The sequence below is a fragment of the Onychostoma macrolepis genome, chromosome 08 (genome assembly GCF_012432095.1).
Source record: "Onychostoma macrolepis isolate SWU-2019 chromosome 08, ASM1243209v1, whole genome shotgun sequence".
Classification (NCBI taxonomy): domain Eukaryota; kingdom Metazoa; phylum Chordata; class Actinopteri; order Cypriniformes; family Cyprinidae; genus Onychostoma; species Onychostoma macrolepis.
Genome location: NC_081162.1, coordinates 20,664,782 through 20,689,407, shown reverse-complemented (window position 1 = coordinate 20,689,407; position 24,626 = coordinate 20,664,782). Strand labels below are relative to the sequence as shown.

Below are 24,626 nucleotides of genomic sequence, written 5' to 3'. Positions count from 1 at the left end.
TCATGGGGCTGTACGCGTCAAGAACCGGGTTGACCGGGTACCACCGGTACTTAAAAAAACCTGGTACCGTGACGTTTTCATTTTTTTAGTACCGACTTGGTACCGAAGTACCGGGTCTTTTGACAACACTAGTGTGCAGAAACCTATGCAAATCGCATCACATATTATAGTCTGTTCCCAGATGCAACAAGTGACGAAAACACTTAATTATCACTAAAGGTCTACGTAAATTTTAGAACTTTCAGGGTTTGTTGCAACCAGCTGCAGATTTCTTTATCAGCCAGCTTTTACCAGAATACGTTACGCTGGTAATAAACTCAAATCAACAGACTAAACCACCACAACTCATCTTGAATTACTTTTTCCAGCAGTCTTATCACTCATCAGAAGATTACTGTATCATATTTATTGGATTTGTCTTACCTACTCCTATAACATGAAGTATAATGATATGTAATCTATAGAGGTTATGTAATATGAGCTATACAGCTTTCGAAGTCAACATGAAACTTGCAACCCATTTTACTTCTGCAATCTGACATAATTCAAGTGAAGCAGGATATTCAATGCCAGAATAAAACTGTCAGCCAAAAAGTTTTAGAGGCATCATACATTATCGTTTGGGGTCAAGAAGATTTGTTTAATGTATTAATGCATAATATTTTTACATTGATACATGTAAAAATCTTTTGAACTTTCCATTCATTAAAAATCCAGAAAAAATATAACATGGTTTCAACAAAAATATTAAACAAAATAATTATTATACACTGAGCACTAAATAAGCATATTACGTTGATTTCTGGCTGATGAAAATTCAGATTTGCCATTACATAAATAAATCACATTTTAAAATATATTTAAAGCTAAATTATTTTAAATTGTAATAATATTTCACATTGCTAAGGTTTTTACTTTATTTTTGAACGAATAAATGAAGCCTTGATGAGCATAAGATAATTTTTTCCCAAAAACTTACCAACATTTGAACAATTGTTTATAGCCAAACATTTATGCATATTTTGTGCAATACATGCTTCAGGTCTTAATGTGCAAGCAGATAGGGTCAAAACTGATTTCATGTTGACTTTAAATGCTTCACTGCTGGGACATTAAAAACAGACAGCTAACAGTGAAGTATGAAGGGCAGCTGGAGTCTGAACTACCTCCTTTTATGTTTTAGTCTTTTATCTCTCTTCTTTAATGGTCAGAGTCCAACACACAGGTGTACACAGACATAAAGAACATTTGTGGATGTCAAGCATCCAGCTCAGACTCTTTAACCATTCAAAAGGAAAATAACTTATGACAGGTACTGCTAAACGTGGAATTAAAACTATTGAATTGTTAATCCTGCAGTTATAAGCACAATATGCTACTGGAAAAATTGCATTTCTACAGAAGTATATGTGATACTTCAGTAACTCTGCCAGATTAGGGAAAAATATGGGTGTGAGGTGTGAGAGTAAGTGTGTGTGAGTGAGAAAAGGAAAGACTTCCATAACACATCAGGTTTCAACTCTGTAATGACTGGGAGAGTGAACTGCATTGGACTTGACATCAAGCTGATTTGAAAAGCTTGTCGCTTGTTTGGGAAAAAAAAGCAGCTGCTTGTGAAAACTCACAGGTTTATTTCTGTTCCAGGATTCTCACCTCCGCTTCTTTATCTCCTGTTAATTAGCATCGCTGCTAACAAGAACTCTAGCACATATGCAAACCGCATGCATCTCCTCCTGTTCTCCTGTAGAGTGTATGTGGGGGAGAGAAGACATAATCTCTAATTCTGCAAGCTTTACAGAGAGGAAACTAATTAACTTGGGCAGCCTCTTAAAATCCAATTGGGTTTTCACCCGATACAGATTATTTTTAATTAATCTGGTATGAAATGAAATGAGCGACTAACAGAGAAGCTGGACTTTGTCGATGTTTTGTTTCATAAACATCAGACACGATGCTGACATGCTTTAGCTGCTAAATGCAAGGCATTATGCTCACAGTCTCTGCTGTAAACAAAAGGCAAAATACTGCATAAAAACTTGTAAGGTGGGAAAGAGAGAGACAGAGACTGTCTGTAAATGTTGTGACAGTAAAAGGCCTCTTTAAAATCACTGCTCACCTGATTGGCAGGGTCACTCAGTGCCTGTCTACCCATCACTCACAAGGCACCTCTCACCTCTTTAATATTCCTGACGTCTAACGGGGGCTTTTTCTTCCTACTTTTTGCCTTTTGAGTGCGAGTTGGCAAAAAATTAGGCAACCTGTCAGTTTCAGTCTACATGGCTCCAAACAGTCAATACAATTATTGTACCATAACCAATTCATTACTAAAGGTGGCTGATTTAACATTCATTTACTATAAAAAATGATATGATCAATAAGCCAACTTCATATATATGTCAGTTTACTATAATTTAAGTTGAAATGACTTGTACAGCCAATTTTATTAGAATTAAACATTTAACGCAGCAACTGAATTCAAGTTAAAGTAGGTGGAAATTATATAAAAACATACATATTGTCTTAAAGACATTTCAAAGTGTAACTAAACATCATTAAATATATATATATACATATATACATACATACACAAGAATTATATAAAATTACTAATTACCAATCGTAACATTTCATTTCAAAGTGTAAATATTACTGTTTAGTTACATTAAATTAGATAAATAAATTTAAAATTTAAATATAAATACATTATTTAGAATTAAAGACACAAACTAAGGTTCCACTAATTAAAACACTAATTTAGTTACATTAATTAAAATACTTTAATTTAATCTATTCAAATTTAATTGAAAATGTATACTACATACATTTTTTTTAAATTCTAAATAGATGACTTTCCATAACCTTACTGAATATTAAATTACTTAGTATTGCTAATTAAAGGCACTGAAGGTACAAACGAAAGGTTACATTAATTAATAAGACTTTTTAGCTACATTAAATGAATAAATAAATTATTTTAAATTAACTTGAATAAAAAAAACATTAATACAAGATACATATAAATAATTAATAGCAAAAATAACATTAATTCAGAATTTCTCAACAGTGACTCGTCTAACTCTAATTCACCAGAAAGAAACATTTTTATGCACACAACCATAGCGGATTTTTATTGAAGTCTCTGATTCGTGTGGATTAGTATTTTAAAGGCAATGACCGCATCTTTGGATGGTGCTGTTATTATTCCTGTCCCCACTGTTCTTTTCACGATTTTAATTTCCTTTTTAAATATTCCATTATCAGAACAAGGTTAAAGGAAAGACAAAACTCAATACGTGCTATCTTCAATCTTGAACAAAGAGTTACTGACACATTATGAGAGCGAACTGTCTTCTTCAGAACTCTCTGTTTATTTTCTCTTCATTTGAGAAATATGGTTTGCTTCCACCTAATATTAAAAAAGTAGTTAAGTGAGTTTGAACTGCTAAACTCGCTTTTATTCACTTTAAGATACAGTATGTCAAACTCTTTCGCTACGTCTGAAAATAATTCCACTAATAACCTAATACGCAACATATGTTGTCTGCAGAACGTCTGTAAATTGAGATTAGACATATCGCTTGTCATTTCAGAAGTCTGAAAGTATAGCAACAGATTTGCAGCTGCAGATAACTACACTATTAATAACCCTCAACTTTGGAAAAGATTACAAAAAACCCTACAAGAACTAATTTTCCAGTATGTGTCGGCACTGACGGAGGCCTGGGTTTTGTGAGTGTGTGAGAAAGGAGGGTGGACTGAAATTTCAACCACTTTAATCACTGCCGCATGCTGTTTCTTTTATTAACGCAGCATTGGGAGGAACATTCCTGTTGAGGATTGTCAAGTGCTTGACTGATTCATAACCTTTTTTTTTTTTTTTTTTTTAATCTGTCACCTTTTCAAATACGGTGACTGGGAGACACGAGAGTGTGCATACATAAACACACATTCACACACATACACAATGAGATACCATGTTCAATGTGCGATTTTCAATCTATGGCACAAGGGAAAAAAATAAAACAAGGCAGATATTCAATTTAGATAGAGAACAAGGCCAAATCTTCTCGTACACTGGAGACAATGCTCCATTTGCCTCAGCAGGCTTAAAAAGACCATGCAGGAAGCACACGGTGCGAGAAACTGGCAGCTCAGGAGTGGAAATTTCCAATTATGGATCTGAAGAAACAGAAACAGAGAATGAAAAGCAAAAGGTACACAAATTCTGTGTGAGGAGCCAGACCTGTGTGCTGCTTCCTTTATGATTTCACTTGAAAGTTTGGACAGAGCTCTCTGAGACAGTGAGGAAAACAAAGAACATTGAAGGTGAGAGTAAACCAGAGAAGCAGAGAGAAATGAAGATGTACAGGTTGAAAAGTAGCATCTACTGTACTGCTCTATAGCAATAATAATAATTATCTGGCCTGGCCCATCGAGATCAACTATTCGTATGCTACAAATATTACCAGGACTAAACTAAAAATAAAAATTCCTTTATCCCCCGAAAAGAAAAGAAAAGAAAAGAAAAGTCCATTAATTTTGGGTAAACCATCTGCAAACTAAAAATTAACCATCTCTTTGTTTAAACTATCCCTTTATATATTTTAGAGCATAAACAGAAAGCATAAACTATGGAAATCTACTAACTGACTTTTTCCCATGACGCTGAACTTTTTCAAGCCTGAAAATTTCCTGATTTTCCATGACCATGGGAATTCTGGTTCTTCATGAGACGCATTTAGTGGAGTTCAGCATTTCTGTACATCATAACTTTAGAATTTTCACTATAAAAAAAAAAAAAGAAGTACTAGAAACAGAGCAGCTGGCAAAGTGCAGACATAAAGACTGCACTTACACTATAAATAAAACTAAATTACCTTAATCAGTGACAAAGTGACAAACCCTAATTTATTTATTTTTTGGTCTTTACAACTTAGCACTGAATATCCCAGCCCTTGTGCAATCTTATTGGTTCAAAATCAGCATAAACTATACATTAAACATAAAACATAGTCTCATCGCCTCAGATAGTGTCACGTCACGCCACGCAGCAGTTTGAACGGACAAGGTGCTTGCTACTGGATACTTGTTGCATCAAGCCTGGTGTAACTAAAGTCAGCTATAGCACACAGTCACACTCCACTAGACTCTGTTCAACTCAGTTAAACCCAAGTTTCTAAGCAAAGTTTGTAATTTCTACCTGATCTGTTTTGGCACTCAGAGTGTACATTTGTACTGTGGAGAGCACGGCTACACATCCAACTCCTCCTCTCCATCTCAGCCAAGCATTACATGAAGGCTGATTGACAGCTCTTGGAATTGTATCAAAGACGAGCGCCAAACTAAGTGTGTGTGTGCGGAGAGAAAATAAATATAAAAGTGGCTGGCGGCAGAGTGTGCCGAGGAGGCAGTGGCTGGGTATCTTTCACATGCAGTGTGTCACATTCCTTACCCACGCTATACGCATCTCGGAGAAGAAAATATCAGCTAAAGAGGCAGAAGCCTCTTTGAAAAGGGCCCTTGAAGCCTTTTCACTCCGACCTACAGTGCTTAGAAGCGTCTCATGTACGTTTGTGGCATAAACAAAGGTAAAGAAACCCTCTCTTTCACCTGCCTCACCTTTTCTCACTCATAATTTTATCAGGTGCCAAAACTGTCCCGCAGCCGAAATTAGACTCCCCAAACGGTAAAATGATCTCCAGATGAATTCATTTGCAAACAGCCCAGCAGAGAGCGTCTCTCTGTGTGGCGGGGGTGGTGATTTCATGATTTCAGGACGACGGACAGCTCATCTCTCTGTCTTGGCTACAGCAGTAGCTGGGAGGCTAGGCAGAGTGCCAGTCTTCAACTTTTCTTCCTTTACTTGTTTCAATTTCCTTCTAATTTCTTTAAGTACTCCGTGCTACATGCTTTTTTTGCGTAAGCTACGCCAAACACGAAACGGCTGAAGAAATTCTACAGGAAAGTGCAGTTTTTTGATTAGATTAGAACTATCCTCGGGTGACGTGGGACGGGGGAGGTGGAAGCTGGTCTGGAAGCCCGAGGGAGGAGATGAGATTTTAATGGGCCATGCAGTCCTGCTCTAAAGAAAGCTCTCTTTAAGACCCGAGCTGACCCAGACATGGCGCTATCCGCTGTAGGAGGCACTTCACGAGAGGGGAAAGGCGCTGATCTCAGATCAGGCCTGCTATGGGACTGCACATGCACTTGTGGCAGCGAGCTGAAAATAAAGACTGCTCCGGGAAGAGTTTAATTACATGAGGTTGCTGCTGGCGAATAATGATGGGCATTGATTGGCTTGTGTGTGGCAGCTGGGAATAAGACTGGAGAGTGTTGACCGGGGTGTCAATTTCATTCACATCAATTAACAAAAGCAATTCTCCCTCTGCACAAGCTCCCACCTTATTGCAGACCTACAAACATTACAAGAACACAAACAGGCATTTCTATGTCTACTTCTTTCTCTATCCATCGCTGTCTCTCTCTCTATATAGCAAAAAGAGATTCTCAGTACTTAAAAGGTTCACTCCAAACTTGACTTTCTTCAATGGAACAGAAAAATGGTCATGCTGCTGTTTACCATACATATAATGATCATGTGCTATCAAGCTAAAAAAAGGGCAAAAAAGCTCCCCAGAAGAAAAATAAATGTAGTGCATGAGACTTGATCATTATATTCCAAGTCTTCTGATGGCACAAGAAAGTGTTGTGTGAGGAACAGACAGGCATTTAAGTCAATATTATATGTTAAATCAAAGTAAAATATTCATTGCAATCTTCTCTGTGATCGTTTCATTGGGGTTGAACAGGAAAGATCCAACTCAAAAGAACAATGTATTCATGACATTATTTCTCTCCTGAATGTGTCAAGGACCTGTTTTTTGTGAGCGTTGACCTACATTTTGGTCTGTTCCTTACACAAAGCTATATTGCAACTTCAGAAAATATTTTATGTTGCAGGCCATGCTGAGATTCAGACCAGCAGCATAATGGTGAGTGTGATCTTGCTTTTATACAACATTTGGAGTAATTTTGCATTTTAGACACAATATTGCCAGTCTCTCGGTCTACTTTGTCTACAAAAATAATTCCAATGAAGGCATAACAGAATTTACTATCTCCAAACAACACACATTACTTGTGTTCCAGTGTGTTGGAATTGAGTGAGATTATTTCATATCTCATGTGATAATATTTCAATGACTCACTCATACATACAGACAGCCAATGAAATTATAAAAGCATACTGGAACACTTCTCTAATTATTCCTGCCAATATTATCTTTATAATATATATGTTAACAATAGTATCAGTTTCCATAAAATTATTAAGTAGAAGAACTGTTTTCAACATTAAAAATAAGAAATGTTTCTTAAGGATCAAATCAGCATATTAGAATGATTCACATGCATTTTAAATTGTAATAATATTTAATTTTTAATCTAAAAATTGCAGCCTTGGTGAGCATAACATACATAATATACAAATTGTGCAGACCCTAAAGTTTTGAATTGTATGCTATTTAAAATTCAACCAGTCACTTGTTTTGGTGATTTTGAACGTATCGGTTGAATGCATGATTCAAATACTTATTCATAAATCTGTGGACCAAAACTAAAAGTGCATATACCTCACCGCATCTGTATGAAATGCATTGAGAACACAGGTGAACACAGTGACTTCACTTCCTCCAGAGAATAAAGCTGTACTTGTGGTCCTCAGGGCTACTGGTAAGTAAGACAGTGGTGTCTGTCTGTGCAGAGGGGTGAGACAGCTGTCACTGCCAATCCAAACGCACACGAAGACGAGGTGAGGGCAGGGCAAAGCATGATGGGAGGGAATGGAAGAGAATGCAAAGATCTGTAAAGCTTCACACACACACACACACATTGACAGATGTACACAGAAACACACACTTAATGGCCTGAGATGAGAGGGTGAGACCAGGTGCTGTAGAGATCAAGTTAGCTGCGGTAGAACCGTAATTGAAGGCCTAAAGGATGAGGTCAACCTCTATAAATAATACATCAACAGAGGGACATACAGGCATGTACAGTAACATACAGCTACATTTATATATTGACTAAATGGTGGTTGCGCACGCAAATGTCATGTCACTATGCTATCGTAGGATGTAGGAAGTTCAGTAAAGCATTGCTATGCAGTGTTCTGAGTGTTTTTAGCACATTACTATCCAGTAGCTAAGGTGATTTCAGTGGTTGCTAGGAGGTTTATTACAGTCAACAGAACCCATCCACAAATCTTTATGATACTCTGGTCCCTATACGTTAGGAACTGATAGCGTTCGTCAACTAGCCATCCAACTAGCAAGACTTTATCTTCATTTTTCTTACTTTTTTTTGTTTTGTTTTGTTTTGTTTTGTTTTGTTTTTGTTTATGTATGTATGCACGTATGTATGTATGTATTTATTCATTCATTCCCCATAAAGTTCAAAAATTCAGAGTAAAAATGTATCTCTAGACCTTTGCATTTCTGAAAAACATTTAGCTTCTTACCTAACAAAATTAAAATGATAAATCAATTATCTCAAAATGGCAGCTAAAATGATGAATGAAATGTTAAATGGAATTTAATTTCCTCATTTGATGAAGCATAAACTACAACAAAAATAACATGAAAAATTATTTGATACTTTTGTCAGTTTAAGCATTTGACTTATGATTTATGATGTTAGTTTGACTATTTGTTTTGTCCTTTGCTATTTCAATTTGAGCATTTCATTCTTCATTTGGGATGTTGATTTTGACATTTAATTTATAATTTAATCATTGAATTATAGTTTTAATTATGATTTTAATTATGATTACGATATATGCTTCCCCAAATGCCGAAATAAAACTGCATTCAAGCATCTGATTTATCATTTGAGAGGGCATTTAAATCATTTTATTTATTATTTGATCATTTATTTTCATTTCAAAAGGAAGAAAGCTCCATACATGTATTATTGTAAACGCTTCCTAAAAACACCCCAATTGAACCTAAACTAACCTAAAAACAGGGCTTGTGATATAGGTATTCTTGCTGTGAACAGGCATTCAGTCCTATCACAAGTATAGCTAGGTACTGTAAGCGCACACATCTCTCCCTGACATGCTGTATGATTTGAAATACAGTATAATCCATGTCCACACCCAATTAGTGAAGAATAAGTTGACATAGCAATTTATTTAGGGTTAGGGGTTTGTTCAAACACACATAAGCATTAGCGAGCATCACTAATTATATATACAACATGCACCATCATCTCTGTGACATTGTGGCTTAGTGAACATCCTATTGGTCCATGAAATCCTTACCAGTAATCTCCAAGCAGAACCTGAACCCCCACATCTTTAAAAACATTGTCCACTGGGGGAATCACAAGGGTGGAGGGGGTGTTTGTTGATAAAATCTGGCCACACACATTAACAGCGGTGCTTTATGATCAAGAGTGTGACGGTGTGGACTGGATATAGAGTAAATGCTCCTTTTGAAATTGACCTCTGGTATACCTACTATGGACTGCTACACTCCTAGTATGGAACACCAGAGCCTGGATCTTTCTTCATTCCTATTATCTACTGTCTTGTTTCCCTCTGGAGAACCAGAGAGAAAGAGGGGAAAAAAGAGAAAGATGAAACAAATGTACTACTTCATAACTTTTTACAGATGATACCTCTACAGATGAGAGGACAGTACTTGGTGAAAAGTTAAGATGGCCCAGAACTACTATAATTAACAATCTTTCTCTCAGACACACACACACACACACACGCAGTCTCTGCATGTGGCATAGCAGATCTAAGTGTCAGAGCTTGTTTTGGTGGCGTGTGGGTTTCAATATGACTCTACTAAATGCCAGGCAGGATCTCTAAAAGAAGTAATAAATCATCATATGGGAGCAGCGCGCCTCAATATGCACACGAAACACTGCCATCTCCCCAGGCGACAGTCACACACACACACACACACACATACACTTCACACTCTCACTCACATATAAACCTCTCAGTTTCACCTACATGCACACACACAGACACACATGAATACAACAATGTGGCATAATAAAAATGATCAAGTGAATTCCAAAGAACATCTCAAGCATACGTTGATCACTCACTGCCTCCGTACAGAGTAACACATATTCATAACACAAGACATAACCTACTGATACAGAAGGAAACTAATGTGTTTAGTTTCAAGAGGTTTTATGATACACTATAGTCACACCTGGATACACCTACACATTCTTAATATTACTATTTTTATATTTCGGAATAATAACAAAGTCATTAAAACGAAATGGAAGTATGGGAATTATGTGGTGACCAAAAAAAGTCACATCAAAAGTCTAATCACAAATGCACGTATGCATTCAAACGTTTTCATGGGAAACGGCATCTATTTTAAATTTGTAAATGTCTTTTCTGTTGCTATTGATCAATTGGACATGTCCCTGCTGAATAAAATTATTAACATATTTTTTAAAAAATTGCTTACTGACCCCACTAGTCAGTATTGTATTTAATGTATTAAAATCACATTCATAAATGTATTGCAAAAATGTCCAAAAACTTTTGAGGCCATTAAATATTCTTATTGTTTACAGAGAACCACACTTGTTTATTGGTATCATAAGCTTACTGGCAACATCACTCCATAGAACAGATTAAACTCTGTCGGATTCAATATCTTAACCAGTTGTAGGAACCTCAGGAGGTTCTTCTTCAAAGCAGAGGAAAGAGAGGAGAAGAAGAAGGAGGGTTTTAAACTCTAAACCCCCAGCTAATGAATCCATATGATTGAGGGAGGAGACAGAAAAGAGGAACAGGCCTTGGGGAAATCGCAGATGAAAATGGCTGACAAGGTTCTGCGTGTGCATTGTGCTTTAACAGAAAAAAATGAAGACACCCAGTGCTGACAGGAAATTAAACATGTTCGTTCTGGGTGACACACGCCTGCTCGTCAGAGGATGAGCGAGGGAGAAAGGGAAAGGGGGAGCATTTTTCACGTAAAGCACCACAATTGGGCCTGTAAAGCACCATTTACACGTGAAAATAATACAAAACGATTCTAAACATATATGTCAGTGGATTTTGATGTGAGAGGACGACAGGGATGGAAACGGGAGGAAACATTATTATGGACTCATATTATTATTGATTATTGTGATGTTTTTATCAGCCATTTGTAATGCAAAATTTCTCCAAATCTGTTTTGATGAAAAAACAAACTCATCTACATCTTGGACGGCCTGAGGGTGAGTAAATTTTCAGCAAATTTTCATTTTTGGGTGAACTATTCCTTTAAGGTCACATCTAATTCAAAAACTCCTAATACAGAGCTTATTTCAACAGAAACGAGAGGTAACTAGAAAATAATGTACCACTATAGTAAGGGATGACTGAAAGAAGCAATAGGCAGTAGCCTGTGCTTTAGCAATACTTGATGTGTGTGTGTTTCTTGTCCTCTCTTTCTTCTTCATTCTCACGTCTCAGAGGATGTGGGCTGCAGCGAAAGCCAGCAGCATGTACAGTCAGACGCCTGTCTCTCCCTGGAATTCCCGTCCTGTAGGAATCTCATTATGAACAAATGCTGGCAGATCACAGACAAAGAGAAAGTAAGCGAGACAGAAAGAGCTCAACGTGAAGAATCTTTCACTGTAAAATCCATAAGAACATGTAAGCTTCAGCCATCTCAGTCCTAAATGAACATTTACTGAACTACCCACAATCCCTTAAGAGACGTGTCAGCGTTACACTTCCTGCGTGAGACAATCCAAGCCTTGGTTCTCAACCTCAGAACCCTCTTAGTGTAGAGGAACCTGTGGAGCAAAATTACATCTGGAGGTGGTGCAGAGGTCAGAAGATGAGTGTGCTGGTTGTCCAGAGAACGATCACAGCAAACTTAGTAAAATGTAACTTCTGGCCACTAAATCTGCATGTACCACATTAAGACAAACGGTTTGCTAATGAGAGATACTGGATTGTAAAAAATGTAAACTCTTAATTATTTTTAGTAATCCTTGCTCTGGCTAATTTATTATTTCTATTGCAGAATTATTTTTGTTGCAGCACTATTTACATTTCTGCATTGTTTGAGCTATGGACACCTCCAATTGTGCTGTTGAGGAGAAATGCGAAATTGCTTTTCTAAGCAAATAGACTTGAAAAAAAAAAAAAAAAAAAAAAAAAGTGATTGTTCTGATGGAGAACAATTTAACAAAGCTTTTAAGCATGAAGGTGCTAGGGATCAGGCTTGGAAAAATCTTATTTGATTATGTTTCCCTTCCTGAATGAAGCTTCAGAAACTTGGGCCTGTAAGTGGCTACCACACAGAACCACTGCATCCACCACCTTTAACACCTTAGAAACTGTACTGCAACACCCTGGCAATCACTCCATCACCCTGGCAGTGACTTTTGCATGGCTAAGCATCACTCACATTTGCCTCAGGAAATGTAAAAATCTAGTTAGCATTAGCATGCGTCCAATGCCCCATCTTTACCCGAGTCAGTGGCAGGAATCAAAGGTTTTTTTTAGCCAGTGAAGCGGCTCTGTGATCAACAGAGTGTTAGCTGTCATAACAGGATTATTGGGAATTCATCTGATGATAAGGAGATTATGCCGAGCTTTGTGTTGCCAGAGAAATCACCCGTAATCCCGCTAAACACACACCCAACTTGGCAACCTATTACACAAACAATGACCTGTTTTACACGATGGCCTCATACGAACATACAAACAGACAACACGGTTGAGAATAAAATAAAACTGTAACAATTCCATTAACTGACAGATTTCATTCCCAAACACTAATTGGCCTGTTTAGTCATGGGACCTCATTCAATCAAAATCAGTTCAATCAATTATGCTGACACAACAAAGAGCTAGAGGTGTCTAAATTAGAAAAACGACTTCCAAATATTAACAAGAATAGCTTGCTTTCTGAGAAAACACACCATGTCGGCTTACATAAGGAATTAAACTACAATAAAGCAGCTGAGAGTTCAGAAAGTCAATAATTTGAGATATACAAAGACTTGCCTCCGTCACAGTAAGGGTGATCTGTTTAATAACATTTTAATCGAATTAAAAACGATTTTAAATAAAATGTACAGCTGACAAAAAATATATATATAAAATAATCCCTTCAAATAAAATTATATGGAAAATGACTAAAAGTAATGAATATGGCAGTGTTTCTCAACCCTGGTCCTGGGCGCCCCCAAACACTGCACATTTTGTGTGTCTCCCTAATCAAACACACCTGATTTAACTCATGAGCTCATTAGAAGAAACTCCAGGACCTGAAATGAGTGTGTCAGATAAGGGAGACATACAAAATGTGCGGTGTTGGGGGGTGCCCAGGACCAGGGTTGAGAAACACTGGAATATGGCATGATGAAATGTTGACAAAATTTAAAGTTTTTTTTTTTTTAAAACAAAAACTAGGACTAAAACAAACAACTGCTTGAAAATGAACACTGAGGTGAGAATGAAAAGCGACATTGCATCTCATGCCGCACAATCAGAAAGCTCAAGCGCATTGTGCGTTTGTGTCGCTGCGTTTTAAAATTACACAGTCTAGCTTACATTACAAGGCAACACAGGTAATTTTTCAGCAAATTACCCTGCTGGCTTTTGCAGGCAGAAAAAAAAAAAAAAGAGTAGCAACTGTAATGTTCTTGAAAATACGGTTGTGCACTGCTGTGGCTCGCGGCTAGACTAAATTGAACTCTGTTGTAATTGATGAATTTATTAAAATGACCTGCACGCAAATGCCATTAAGCCCAGGAAACCTATCGCCACACACGGCTGAACATATCTTCACCCGCGTAGGAATGTGTTTTAGAAATATTAATTGGGAGGTGAGAATTAGTTAGGCGATTTAAAAAAAAATCTCTGTTAACTGCAAAGAGAGTCTGATAAGCCTGTGTTGAGATTAAACTGACCTTTTCTTTCACCAGATGAAAAAAGTGTTGACGGATAACATGCAGACTTACCGCCCCCTCCTCCTCTCTCTCTCTGTGTGTGTGTGTGTGTGTGTGTGTGTGTGTGTCGGGGTGTATGTACAGACATTAGGCTGAAATAGGTAAGACAGCGAGCATTTTCCCCTCCCTGTATCATAAAGCTATTAAGTTACTATCAGCTCACCAGCAGCCGTTGCTTCCTGTGATACATAGCCACATTTCCCTCGCAGCTATGGCTCTGAGCCTTCACTGCACACATCTTATCACACACAGCTTATCTCCAACAGACAGTTAGTAAAGAGCAGAGACCAGCCACAGGTGATCCGGCCTCTGAAATCCTGAGCTCGGGTCTGAATCGCGGCCCCCAAGGCCAGTCCTGTCACGAGTCACGACTTGAGGAGAAGAGATCTGGCCTGAACCGTCAGAGAAAGTCAACTGTCCTCTCTTTTAACTTTGAACCCAGACTCACACAAGGACTCTGAGAAATTGCTAGTTTAGCTCCAGTCAAACTTTAATGAAATTTTCACATCAATGGGGATTTTTCTGAGACTAATGCAATGTAGACAGAAGATTACAAAGCATAAAGGAGGCAACGGAACAAAAGATTGCCAAAACAGTGCGTCACTGCCTGCCAAAACAAAAACGCTGCAAGAAAACATTATGAACAAGAAGACAAATTTAATTAGATCTGCATGATACATTTCTTTGCAAAAGGAAATTCAGACGTCTAACTCGACTCTCCCGATTTAATGAATTACTAAATTGAAATGTAGCATTCGTTGGAGTTTTTCCCTAAGACATTAAATACAGACAAATAGACAATAATAAATAGACTGTTCGCATAAACAGTCTCAGTAGTGTTGCAAGTTTGCTTGACCTAATAACAAAGCATCCTTGATATTGTCCAGTGTCAAATATATTAATAAATAAATACAAACAGTACTTATAAAAAATGTGTAGGTATATACACCACCATTCAAAATTTAGAGGTCAGTCTATTTTTTTTTTTTTTTCTTTTTAAAGAAAAATACTTTTTTTTTTCCAACAAGCATGGATTAAATTGGTCAAAAGAGAAAGTAAGGTCATTTACATTCTTACAACAACAAAAAAAAAAAAAAAATATATATATATATATATATTTCAAATAAATGCTGTTTTGAATTTTCTGTTCATCAATGGAATGTATTATGGTTTCCACAAAATATTAAGCAGCACAACTGTGTTTAACATTGATAATAATAAGAAACGTTATTTGAGCTAGAATGATTTCTGAAGGATCATGTGATATTGAAGACTGGAGTAATGGCTGCTGAAAAAAGTAGCTTTGCAATCATAGGAATACATTACAATTTAAAATACATAATAAAAGAAAGCTGTTTTTTTAAATGTATTTTTAACTGCATCTTTGATCAAATAAATGCAGTCAGAGACTTCTTTCAAAAGCTTATATGTGACCTTGGACCACAAAACCTGTCATAAGTAGCACGTGTATATTTGTAGCAATAGCCAATGTATGGGTCGAAATTATAAATTTTTCTTTTATGCCAAAAATCATTAGGATATTAAGTAAAGATCATGTTCCATGAAGATATTTTGTAAATTTCTTACTGTAAATATATCATACTTAAATAAATATACTTAATTTTTGATTGGTAATATGCATTGCTAAAAACTTCATTTGGACAACTTTTAAGGTAATATTTAGATTTTTTTGCATCCCCATATTCCAGATTTTCAAATGATGTATAAATCTCAATTTCAAAAAATTTACCCTTATGACTGGTTTTGTGGTCCAGGGTCACATATACTTATATACTTTATTTAAAAAGATATGCTATATAAAAACACCCAAAGATGAGAGATCAAGTGAGCTGAGCAGCTGAGAAGTGTTGGTTGTAATATGTAATGAAGGTTAGAAACCACCCTGTACACAGTTAATCACATTCAAAGTAGGTAGAATAGATTTTGTGATTAAATGAAGCCAAATTGGAGTTTTTTGCCAAAGTTCAAAGCAATCTGTGTGGTGCATCTCTAAAAGTATCCAAATCTAAAAATCCCATACCAGCAGTGACATATGGTGGGTGCAACATCATGCTGATTGAAAAATCTAATAAATTAGGCATCTTATTAAATTCAAGTTTGGAATGGCTCAGGAACACTCAAGATGAAAACCATACACTAGTCTAGTTCAATTTGGCAGGAAACACTATGAGATCCAAACACCTTCTTTATCTTTGGTTTCATGTGTGAATGAATGTGAGCACAGCCTCGCATGCTGCTTAATGCACTAATACTTGTTGCCTTTGGGGTTTAACATTGACCTTGTGGCTAACTGAGTTTGGGAGGGATTTTTAAAGCATGCTGGTGGCAAAGAAATCACTAGAGTTAAAAAAATAAATAAAAAGAGAGAGAGAGAGAGAGAAAAAAAGGAAACAGAATGAGAGAAAAAAATATGAACAGCTGTAACAAATATACTGTATATGTGGAGACACAGAGGTAAAAAGACAGGCTGAGTGTAAAGAAACAAGAGGGAGAAAAAGACTGAACGACAGAGAGAGAGAGAGAGAGAGAGAGAGAGAGAGAGAGAGAGAGAGAGAGAGAGAGAGAGAGAGAAAGAATACCGTTGTTGAGGTGAAAGGGGAGGGTTGCAGCACAGGGCTGATTTATTTTGTGTGTATCTGTAAAGAAGCTTCCATCTGGCACGGCACAAAACCATCAACACTGTAATTAAAATGCAATTACCACCTCTCTGCTCCCCCAGCCACACTGTAATCCCAGAGAAGTCATTCCATCTGTGTCACACATATACACACAGACACACAGACATCATTTTCCCTGCATCCCTCTCCTCTGTGTGTCCGTCTCTTTTAACAAGCTTATGGACTCCAGAGCATCTACAGATGGGCTGTAGTCACCATAAAAAGAACATAGGCTTCACGATCGCTGCTTAACAAGAGCACATCCACAGGCAGAGCTCTGTCACTCAGTGAGGGGTGAGATATTATTGCTGCTGTCTTCAACTTTCCAACTCAATGAAAAGCAGCTCATGCACTGGACAACATCTACAGGATATGAGCTACATTCACACTGTGTGAAACAGAGGGTCCATACAGATGCACCACTTAGTGCAAAACTCAACCATAAGAACGGGCCGCTTTCTGGCCAGCTAAAGGGTCATTTCTGTCTTTTCACTACATCTTACAATCAGTAATGTTGTGTACTGCATGCCGTTGTTGTCCAAGATAAGCATGCTTATGAATGTAATCATGAAGTTGCATTATAGCTTTTAAAATTATTATTATTATATTGGGGGGGGGCTATTTATAAATAAATAGTCTAACTTGTAACTTTTTTCTTACAATTATGATAATGATGGATTATTATTATAATTGTAAGAATTATTATAATAATAGTTTAAAATTTGCAATAAACTAAAAAGTCCTTTATCTAAAAAAAAAATTGTTTAATTTAAAATAAAAAAGTTCATCTAAAAAAGGAAATTCTTACATTTGCAATAAGCAATACATTTTAAAGTTAATCTAAAATAATAATGTTTTTCATTTGCAATAGCTTATATTATATGTATTAAATATCTGTAATGCAACTTCATGCATTATATGGGCAAGGTTAAGGACAGGTTTTATGGTATGGGTAGGTTTAAGGGTGGGTTAAGGTGTGAGTGATGGGTCAATAGTGTAATTATATATGAAGAGTTAATTTGCAAAAACAGATAACTATATAAAAATTGTGTTTTATTGTGTTAGTTAGCTGTATGGTTTAGTTATTTTTAAACCTAATCAAAATAACCCAACTGCAGTTTGATTAAGATTAATTGGAATGCACCATCAAAAAACATGATTTTTGAAAACTGTGAAAAACAGAGTTATCTGTTTTTGCAAATAAACTCTTCATACGTAATTACAGAAGTGAATTACAGATATAATTACAAGCAGGTATTTCAAAAAATATAAGTACAATGTAAAAACATGTATGCACACAATAAGTGCATTGTATCAAATGACTTATTCAAGTGTAAGTACATAGTAGTTAAGACCATTTTGTCTAGATATAAATAAAACACAAAGATTTGGCACATATGCTCCAGATGTTAAGTATTGGTGCGCTTGTATAAGAGACACAGATTCAAATCTGCATCAATGATTTCATCTCCACACTCTTTCTACAAATAATGTCCTCTTTGAAAGCTTCTTCTCTACTAACCACAACTGGCAAAACATAAAAATAGAATTTTAAAAATAACCTGTATGAAAAGTGTTGATGCATAAAATCCATCTGTTTTCAGTGGAATCAAATATCACCTGTCCCTATCTTTAAGTCTCTGTCCTTGAAAAAGTAAAGTTCATAGGAATCAAGAAAAGCATTTTGTTCCAGAGCGCTGCAGAAACTAAATGAGGTGAAACATTTGCCAGACTTGAGATAACTGTCCAAAGAAAGCAAAACAGCCTTGCAGGTTTGTGTCTGAACTGTATCTGTAGCCTTCAGTGTGCGTGTGCATGTGTGTGTGTGTGTACAGATCTATTGTTGTATAGAATAGAGGGGAGTATTGAGCTGTCCCTTCTGATATAAAAGCTTAATTACTTCTGACTAAATCTGTAATTAAAATATATCCCAGCAGCAGCCCTACCTGTCGGAGAGAGAGAGAGAGAGAAATCACTGATAAATCACGCGCACACACAGTCTCTGAGCGCAGACGGGGGAATGGGAGAGAGATTAGAGAAGAGGAGAAAGAGAACATGAGGGAGAGGAAGAGACAAAGAGGAGATAAAGATAGAAAGAACTAGTTTCTGCAGGGATGAAGAGTTAGAAGGTCAACTGAGAGAAGAGAGAACTTATGAAGTATGGCAGCAGACACAGAGGGAGTTTTTACCATACAGATGTTTACAAAACACTCATTTCATGTAAATCATGTAAAATGCAAATATATGTGTGTTTCTAGATCACACTTCTAAATCGGTCTACTTAATATATGCATGTAAATGAACGCATAATCATTTTAATTAATTTAAACTAGCATGTGTAAAATAAAGTCTTAATTATTACAGCAACAATACAATTAAATTATATAATATTTAAATGAGAAAATCTATCCGAGCAGCACTGGAAAATGACATATGTGATTTGAAAAGTCTGAGAACACAAATGCTACAAATATGTGTTTTAATGATATAATTCACAAATTACACAAGTTTGATCCAAAATGCAGAATTTTAAATATACACTTTTCAAAAATCTGTAAGGTGGTCTAAGACATTTGTGCAACCCAGTATGTATCGAATTACACAAGAAGAACAGGTTAGGAGGGAAGATGCAATGTGTCTAACAAAACAGACATACTGTGGAGGCGGAGAGGAATTTCCACCGGGCCCTGTGCGGACGAATGGATGGGGAATGAGAAATGGCAGCACACTGAAGCCACTGGGTTTAAGTACAATTGTTGTTGCCAAAAAACAGAAAGAAACAACATTATGGGAAATGGCTTTGCTACCGTAAGCGCCTGGTGGAATGACTTCTGCCTCACTGCGGACACCAATGAATTTCACCAACTTCCTTCAAACCATTCCATCAGGGCTAAGGTTATATTCTGCCCCCAAATCTGTTCCTCCTCCCCTATTGCGCATATGATTAGGGGTCTAAAATCAACGCTCTAAATCTTCACAGCCAGATCCGACACTAACGCTATGTGAGAAATGAAAATTTTAAAAGAGAGAGCTCTGTTAGGTAGAAAGTATGGTGAGCATAGAAGAACTGACAACGTGTTGATCTCACGGTAATTTGTGTGAAGGCAAAGTCGTATGCAGCTGTCAGCATGGCGGGGGCAGAACCACACCACAACACTGTTAATTATAAGTGGGAAAACTATCAGGTTACCCAGCTCAGGGAGCCCATGCTGCTAGATGCTCTAATTCTGCTCTGTATTCAACACAATCCTGCAGTTTATTCATAAATGTTTGAAATCTGGAACAAGACTTGGAACACTCCAGGAAAGAAAGACAACTGCAATGAATTCTTCGACAGTCCCTAATTTGACCTCCAGCAAAGACTGGCGTCTTTTCAGGGAGTTTGTTGTGGCGGAGCCTGGAGTGCTGATGAAATGGCTCGTATTCCCTGTAGTGGCAAGAAGCCTTGTTTAAACTGGAGAGTTTGAAAGAATGACGAAGAATTAGTAAAAATCAGAGTACTTCCAAACTGGCTGTCAAATAATGCACACAGATTAAAAGAGTTTTTTATTATTATTTCGATTGGATGCTTCATGAATAGAGAAAAGCTTCAACAGGAAAATCCCTCTTGACTTTGGCCAATTTCTGAGTGACAATAGCACACTTGAGGCTTGGACTGATTAGCCTGTTGATTAGAGTGAACAGGGTGCTGTTTCATTCCGTCTCATTCACTGATAGCATAATGACAGAGCCCGGAGTTACTCCAACAGGAACACCTACGCATCCGTAAACCTGGAGGGAAACCTAACAACACAGACCCATCCAAAGACGTCTGCAATCAAATGCTATATGTAAAAATATAACAGACTCCGCCATATCTGCTATAGTGTTACATGTTCTGAACTTAGTTCACATCAAGTCGAACTTTTATTTATTTTTTGCATTTTACTTAAATATCAACACTTGTGTGTCTCATGGATGGATAGACAGTCAGTTGGACAGATAGTTGACAAAAATGACAACGGACAGAATGACATAGATAAAATGACAGGCAGACGGACAGATAATTAGATAGAATGACAAAGACTGACAGATAAAATGAAAGACAGACAGACACACACACAGAGGTAGTTAAATTAAATGACAGAGATAGAACTACAGACAAACAGAATGAAAGTCATAGTTAGAATGACAGGTAAACATATTTAGACAAATAACAGTGACAGAGAGAGAGATAAAATGACAGACAGACAGACAGATAAATGACAGATAATAAGGCAGACAGACTGAGAGACAGACAGATATAATGACAGACAAACAAGTGGGATATTGACAGACAAACAGACAGATAGATATTGACAGAGTGAAAGACAGACATAAAATGACAGAGTGACATAGTCAGACAGGTATAATGACAGACACAGACAGATAATGACATACAGACATGATGACAGCCTGACACAGACAGATATAAATGACAGACAGACAGACAGAGACAGATGTAATGACAGACAAGATATTGTATAGACAGACAGACAGAGCGAGAGAAAGACAGACGAGAGCGAGAGAAAGACAGACGAGAGCGAGAGAAAGACAGACGAGAGCGAGAGAAAGACAGGCGAGGCGAGAGAAAGACAGGCGAGGCGAGAGAAAGACAGGCGAGGCGATTAGATAGATAGATAGATGAAGATAGATAGATAGATAGATAGATAGATAGATAGATAGATAGATAGATAGATAGATGAAGATAGATAGATAGATAGATAGATAGATAGATAGATAGATAGATAGATAGATAGATAGATAGATAGATAGATAGATAGATAGATAGATAGATAGATAGATAGATAGATAGATAGATAGATAGATAGATAGATAGATAGATAGATAGATAGATAGATAGATAGATAGATGACAGACTGACAAAGACCCAGACAAAGACAGATGACAGACATACAAGATATACATTGACAGGCAAACAGATAAAAATGACAGATATTGACAGACAGACAGACAGACAGACAGACAGATAGATGAAACGCTCACATTGCAGGTCAACAGTGTCCCAAGCAGTGATTTTAACTTCAAGTCAAGGTCATGGGCAAATGATAGCTCAGTCATGCTCACCACAGCTGGTCTAATGAAAAACATCCCCCACAAGTGCATAAAACATACCATATGCTTATTGCACAGAGAAGTGTAATAAATGGGGCTACCATCCTCCGTGGCTCCACCTCGACTGCCGCATAATTCTGACCTGATTAAGTGACTGACAGTAAGAGTGGCGACGATGAGGAGATGGAAATGGATTGAGCCCGGTGCCTGGAGTCACTGATCCATCTCAGGTAGAACTCCAGCCAGCGCTTCCCCCGAATCATCAATCACCTCGAGTGTTCCTCTGTCCCAGATTAAAAGGCCTGTCTGCTACATCCTCAGGCCAGAGCCTTCATCACAGCACAGGCTCGGTGGATGGACGGCACGAGCCATCTCATAGAGGTGCCTACGCTATAAGATTGGAGTATAAATGGATCAGTCAAACCATCACCTTTGTCATCTAAACTGCAGGTATTGAAATGGATTTTTTTGATGTACTTTGTTGAATGTATTATTGGTAAATGAGTACTCATGATGAAATATCTAAAATATTAGCCCTTTCATTTCAACATGTGTTTCACAGCATGCTCATATTTTGCTAATGTGATTCTGTTGAGTCCGTTTCTGCTCTGAGAATCTGTTGTGAGAAGTTTTTCGTTGAGGCGAGTGAGGATGCTCTGCATTGCCTAAGCGAAGACACAGCCTGGACCATTGATTTGTTTACTAATAGTGAATGGATGCAGCAGACTGGGTCTTGGCTCTCTGGCTGGCCGGCCTATTGAATAATCAATATCATTTTTGTTCTTTTCGGGCTATAAAGACACCGCTGATTCTGATCTGCTGGACACATAAGAGAGGAGAAAGCTGAACCTTTTAGCAAAATCCCCAGCTTCTGGGAAGGCAGACAGACTGAAAATGATAGCCACAAAAGATTCTGGTGTTGTTTACAAGGTGAAGTATTGAATAAGACTTAATGCCCTTCAAATGAAACTTTGTTGCCTCTGAGAGAACAATTGTTGGAATTTTATGAGAATCACATACAAAAGAAAAAAAAAAAAACAACAAGAAACTTGCTTTGCAGGAAATCTCAAGCATACAAATGGAATACAGATGGAAAGAGCAAGTCTTAGTATTATCACTCAGGTTTCTATTTGATCGTGGCCTATTGCACCCTGTGTATACCATAAGCGAGGAACAAAACTAGATCGCTCCCATAATGATCAACAAAGCCGTCTACACGACAACTACATAAGATGATTTTTTTTTTTTACCTAAAGTTGTGAGCCTGCATTTGATGAGACAGACTGGGTACAGTGAAACAAAGACAATAAATTGACAACATGCCTTTGTATTTGTTCTGTCTTCACTGGCTGCATGCAAAAACAGCACCACCAGTGTACTCCAATTCATATACAAATGAGCCAGTTTACGAATTAATGAATCAAATGAATCAGAGGCAGAGCCAATAGACTTCCGAAATCAGAAATCTGACAGCCCGAGTCATGGCAAAAAATAATGTTCAAGGGGGGAAAAAGTGTGCATACATATAGAAAACTTTTATAAATGATTAACTGACTGTGTTCTGCATAATTATTACATTTTTAGAAGAATGTTGGTAACTAAACAGTTTGATGACTAAGATACTTTAAGAAATGTGTCAGTATGTTGCTTTGTTTTTCACACAATTTACAGAAGAAAGTAAGTCATATAGTTTTGAAACAACATGAGGGTGAGTAAATGATTACAGAATTAAATTTTTTGGGTAATATTTTCGACTATGCCAGCTTAATATGCAGAAACAACTATAAGCATAATAGGGCACGGAGTGTGAACACAAATCCTTAGAAAAACACTGATAATGTAGATAGCTAAGTGTAATTCTACCTTTGAAGTTTTATAAGTCAAAGGGTCAACCTTAAGCATCTGCATACTGAACGAATGAGTACTTTCTCATCTGTTCCGGTAAGAAGAGGAGCGTGCATGGTGCAGATGGAGTGATAGAGACATTGATCTAATCGAGTCTGACTTCCCACCACCACCCACCGCCACTGTCCATCTGTACAACACCCCAGCCATGAGCACACACACTCTCTCCTGCGCTCTCTCTCCCTCTTTAAAAATCTCCTATCCAGTCACCCCTGTCTGTGCCACAACATCTGGACAAGTTTCAGGCAGACCGAACCTGATGCCAACCTGCCTAATAGCCTATGGAGTCAATTATAAAAGAGAAAATGTTGCAGCCTAATTGTTAATGGCACCATCTGGATAATGGCACTTTTCAGGGAGAAGACTCCTTACCTGGTCATCAGGGATTTTCCATTCCAATGGCCTCCAAAAGCAATGGAGGAGAACCAAAAGAGAAACTGTTTTTCATACCTAATGAAGTTCCCTTTTAACAGTGCTCGTTGTGCACAATATAGTGCATTTTTGTGTGTGCGTGCACATGTGTGTGTTCTTCGGCGGCAACAAAGTGTTTCTCAATCTTCATTTAGATGTGAAAGCAACTGGGGGCAGTCAACAAATTAAATGCCGCATTCTATCTAATGGCTTATAACAAATGTTCTCCAGAGCAGTGTCTTTTCAAATATTATTTTCTCTTTCCTTTTTTGTCATAAGATGCAGTTCAAATGTGCCAGAGGGAAAACGCCTGTGTCATAACTATTAATTATAGCAGCACCTTCACAAAACAATGTAAGCTTTTAAGGTGGATTTTGTGTGTTGAATTAATTTTACTTACAACGAAGTACCACAGTTATGATAATATCATGGTATATTGACAGAGGCCCCAAAAAAGTATTTCAAGAAATATAACATGGACACTTTTCACTGAAATATTTCACTATATTAAATAATAAATATATTGCTACAAACTAAGAC

At 37.2% G+C, this 24,626-nt stretch overlaps 1 protein-coding gene across 6 annotated transcripts in view; it reads right to left on the bottom strand.

Moving 5' to 3' along the window:
- Positions 1-24,626, bottom strand: part of bend5 (BEN domain containing 5) — a 338,217-nt gene that overhangs the window by 269,021 nt on the left and 44,570 nt on the right. The window contains exon 1 of one of the 6 annotated variants that reach the window (XM_058785812.1): positions 21,913-23,199. The exons of the other annotated variants lie outside the window; for them this stretch is intronic. The gene's annotated coding sequence lies outside the window, so the exon portion shown is untranslated. Of the gene's footprint in view, positions 1-21,912; positions 23,200-24,626 lie in introns of those variants that run through there. 6 annotated transcript variants of the gene reach the window in all.